Here is a 4,614-nt window from a genome sequence, read left to right on the forward strand (position 1 = left end):
TTGGTATTTTGATGGGAATTGCATTGAACCTATAGATTACTTTGGGCAATATGGTCATTTTATGACATTGATTCTTCCAATCCATGAGCGTGGGATATGTTTCCATTTGTTTGTGTCATCTATGATTTCTTTCAGCAGTGTCGTGTAGTTCTCCTTGTAGAGATCTTTCACCTCCTTGATCAAGTATATTCCTAGCTTTTTTTTCTTTTTTGCAGCTGTTGCAAAAGGGATTAAGTTCTTAATCTGATTCTCAGTTTGGTGATTGCTGTGTATAGCAGTGCTACCGATTTGTGTATGTTGGTTTTTGTAAGCTGAGACTTTAATGAATTGGTTTATCAAATCTAGGAGTCTTTTGGAGGAGTCTTTAAGGTTCTCTAGGTATATGATCACATCATAAGTGAACAGTGATAGTTTGACTTCCTCTTTTCCAATTTGGATATTTTTTATTTCCGTCTCTTGCCTGGTTTCTCTGGCTAAGGCTTCCAGTGCCACGTTGAATAGAAGTGGTGAAAGCGAGTGTCCTTATCTTGTTCTGGTTCTCAAGGGAAACGCTTTCAACTTTTCCCCATTCAGTATCATGTTGGCTGTGGGTTTGTCATATATGGCTTTTATTATTTTGAGGAAAGTCCCTTCTATGCCTAGTTTGATGAGGGTTTTTGTCATAAAGTGATGCTAGGTTTCATCAAGTGCTTTTTCTGCATTTATTGAAATAATCATATGGTTTTTGCTTTCAATACTGTTTATGTGATGTATCACATTTGTTGATTTGCACATGTTAAACCATCCTGCATCCATGGGATAAAACCCACTTGATCATGGTGTATTTTTTTTTTTTTTTTTGATGTGCTATTGGATTTGGTTAGCTAGTATACTGTTGAAGATTTTTGCATTATCTATATTTATCAGTGACACTGGTCTTAGTTTTCTTTTTTTTTCTTATGTCCTTTCCTGGTTTTGGTAACAGTGATACTGGCTTCATAAAAGGAATTAGGAAGGATTCCTTAAAAAGAGAATAAAAAGCTCAAAGTTGCTAAAGTCCATTATCACATGAGTCAGTACCATAGTTCACAGACATACGAATGCCACAGTCAAAATCTCGTCTACTCAAGGAGAAATTGTCACTGGGAATATAACATGGTTAGCCTATAAAACTAGTGTTCAATCTGACATCGAATGAGAATAAAAAATAATAACAACAAACACGTGTTTAAAAGAAATCCTCTACACAGAAAGAGGAGATCCGAAGGGGCTAGCAAACTGTGGCCCACGGGCCAGATTCAGCCCCACATGTGTTTCAGTGTGGCCTACAAGCTGAGAATGGTTTTTATGCTTTCAGTTGTTTAAAAAAAATCAAGAGAAGCGTGCTATATCATGACACAGAAAACTGAAATGAAGTTGAAATTTCAGTGCCACTATATACCCTTCTGCTGGAACACAGCCACGCCTGTTCATTTAGGGATTGTCTACAGCTGCTTTAGAGCTAGAATGCCAGAGATGAGTAATAGCAGCAGAGACCATTTGCCCTGCAAAACCAAAGATAATTAATATGTGGCCCTGTAGGAAGAATTTTGCTGACCTCTCCTCTGGAGGCTGGACAGTGCTTCCAGATGAAGGCAGAGTACCTTCAATCTAGGACTTCTTGATAAAGCCACCCTCCAGAGAGAGGTTCATCAAAGAGAGAGAACATAGTCCAGCACCCCAGATGAGCCTGCTCCACTGACCTGGAAGGCCAGGAGGCAAACTGCCAGGAGAAGCCAGAGAGAATAAGGGACTGAGAGCACCTAGAGCCATAGCTCCTGTGAGTGACAACACCTTTCACGTGCTCTAACCCTCACCAACTTTATCCGCTTCTATAGATACTCCTGGTAAGTCAATATTCCAGGTATATTAAAGTCACAAGAGTGGAAGGATGGAAGCATTACTGAGTTAGACCTAGTATGTGCTAGATATTTACACATTAATCTTCCTCACAACTTTCCTATGAGTTAGGCATTATCATCTCCATCTTTCAAATAATATTAGCTTGCTTTTTTTTTTCTGAGTGATTGCCATAGTCCCTGGTATTATTCTGTGAGCTTTGCATAAATGGAGTCATTTAATCCTCCCAACAATCCTATAGAAGTCATCAGGGTGAGATGTGCTAAGTAATTTGCTCAAAAAAATTTTTTGGGGTAAACTAATTTCCTTCAAGGCCCGCCATCTGTCAGGTGATGTTATACCAGAGTCAAGGTGGAATTTGGTATCTAACTGTTGCAGTCTGTTTTGTCAGTCTTAAGAGCTTTGTTTGCATGTTAATACTGGTCAGCTGTGCCTAAACTCCAACGGGAGGAGGTAAATGAGGGACGTCCAACCCGCTTCCCACCATGACCTGGGCTAATTTTTCAGGTTTGCTTGGGTCCCCTTGACCAAGAGGAGGGTCCATTCAGCCATTCGTTGGGGGAGGAGGTGCTTGAATTTTTTATTTTTTATTTTTGGTTTTAAGAGGAATAGCCACTCAGTTACTATTTTTTGCAAGACAATGACTAAAAAGACAAACTTCCTCTGATAAATGCGGTTTATCCAGAGAGACACACACACAGAGAATGAACTTCTTTGGTTCCAAACTGGATAAAGCACTGGGGGAATCTTTGAAGATGAATTACCCATATGTAAATACATGTTTGTAATGATGTATGATTCAGGTAGCCGATGCAAGTGCTCATTCTAAAGAAAGGCGTCAACGTCAAACTCAGTTTGAAAAGTTTGAGAGAGACTCAAGGCTCAGCACCTTGTACGCGCCCAAAATGGATTGCAGCTTGTCAGCAGCTACTCGGAAGAACAAAATGACCTGGAGGACCCGATGTGAAAGAGAGCAGAAGGAATCTTCTTGTTTTGTGAAAGCTTCAGGGAGTTTGACTCAGCGGGAGAAGAAAGACTGGACCCCAGGTGGCAAGAGAGAGATGGGTCCCTTCGCTCTTCTCCCTGGCCAACTGCACTTTCTCACACTCTCTCTAACCCCCACTTGCAGCCTGCAGTGGAGACAAGAGATGCCCCAGAGACCTTGCTTTAAAGACTGAGATGAAGAATGAATCATTAGATGCATTTTGCAGGTGTGTGAGTGCTACACCGATGATGTGAACGGGAACACGGTGCTAAGCTGCAAGAACGTGTGTGTAAATAGCATCTGGGAGGACTCTGCAGTTTACAATCCTAAAGGGAAACAAAAGAAGCTATCAGAAGCCAATAAGGGGCCGGCACGGTGGCTCATGCCTGTAATGCCAGCACTTTGGGAGGCTGAGTGAGGCGGGTGGATCACCTGAGGTCAGGAGTTCGAGAGCAACCTGGCCAACATGGTGAAACCCTGTCTCTACTAAAAATACAAAAATTAGCTGGGCATGGTGGTGGGCGCCTGTAGTCCCAGCTATTTGGGAGGCAGAGGCAGGAGAATGGCTTGAACCCAGAGGCAGAGGCTGCAGTGAGCTGAGATCGCACCACTGCACGCCAGCCTGGGGTGGCAGAATGAGACTCTGACTTTAAAAAAGAAAGAAGAAAGAAAGAAAAAGAAGGTGTCAGTTAAGAGTGCTTAAGATCTGCTGTTGATTTTAGCTGGCTGCACTGCAAAAAGATGTGAAGGCTACTATTTGTCTTATGTTTTTGTCCATTTCCCTCAATCTTTGATGTTATTCTATGAATACTCACTGAACAGCTACTCTGGGCCAGGCCCTACTACCAGCTTCTAGGAGAATAAGATGAATGAGGCATGGTCCCTAATTGCAAGGGGTTCACAATTTAGCATCCTGTGCATCCTGGCTTGCTTGTGCTTTTGAGGTAGACATTCGGGGGTAGACGCTCGTGGCTGTGCGCCCTGCTCTTCCCAGGACCCATCCTCCCCTTTCTCCCCATCACACCACGGGTGCGGCTATTTTGTCAGCTCTGAAATTTCAGCCACAAAGGGCTACTCCACCCTTTGTCCTGGCAAAACTCTAAATTGTCCTGTAATTACTGCCACACTGCAACCTGGTGCCATCTGATAAGTACAGGTTTCAAAACTGTGCTCACAATTCCTGCCAAAGCCATCCTGCCAACATCAGGCACAAACATTGGCAAACCTCGGCCTGGACTGAGAGGCAAGTAAAGGTGCCATGGAATCTGGAGATGGAAACTCAGCAACCACCTAGAATAACATCACTTGCAACACACACATACACACACAATCACAGGCATGCATGAGTGAGCATACACCCTTTCTCCCTGGGGTTTTGGCTCAGTCCCTTATGTGATTCTACGTCAAATTTGTAGAAAAAAGAAGTTGTCCTGAGCACAGCACATTGAAAAATAAACACCGGCAATTCAATAGCTTTGCAGAGAAGGGATCAATAGAACAGTGTTGGGTTTCCTCCTGTTTTTGAATGGAAACATGCTCAGGTGAGGTTTGTACTAGAGCGTTCTGTAACCTCTGATCCCGGGGGCTGATCAGGAAGTGTCAGGTGTGGTGTGTTTCAAAAGTGAAAGCCTGCCAGGCATGGTGGCTCATGCCTATAATCCCAGCACTTTGGGAGGCTGAGGTGGGCAGATCACTTAAGGTCAGGAGTTCGAGACCAGCCCAGCCAACATGGTGAAACCCTGTCTCTACCA

Source organism: Saimiri boliviensis, chromosome 14 (assembly GCF_048565385.1).
Source record: "Saimiri boliviensis isolate mSaiBol1 chromosome 14, mSaiBol1.pri, whole genome shotgun sequence".
Classification (NCBI taxonomy): domain Eukaryota; kingdom Metazoa; phylum Chordata; class Mammalia; order Primates; family Cebidae; genus Saimiri; species Saimiri boliviensis.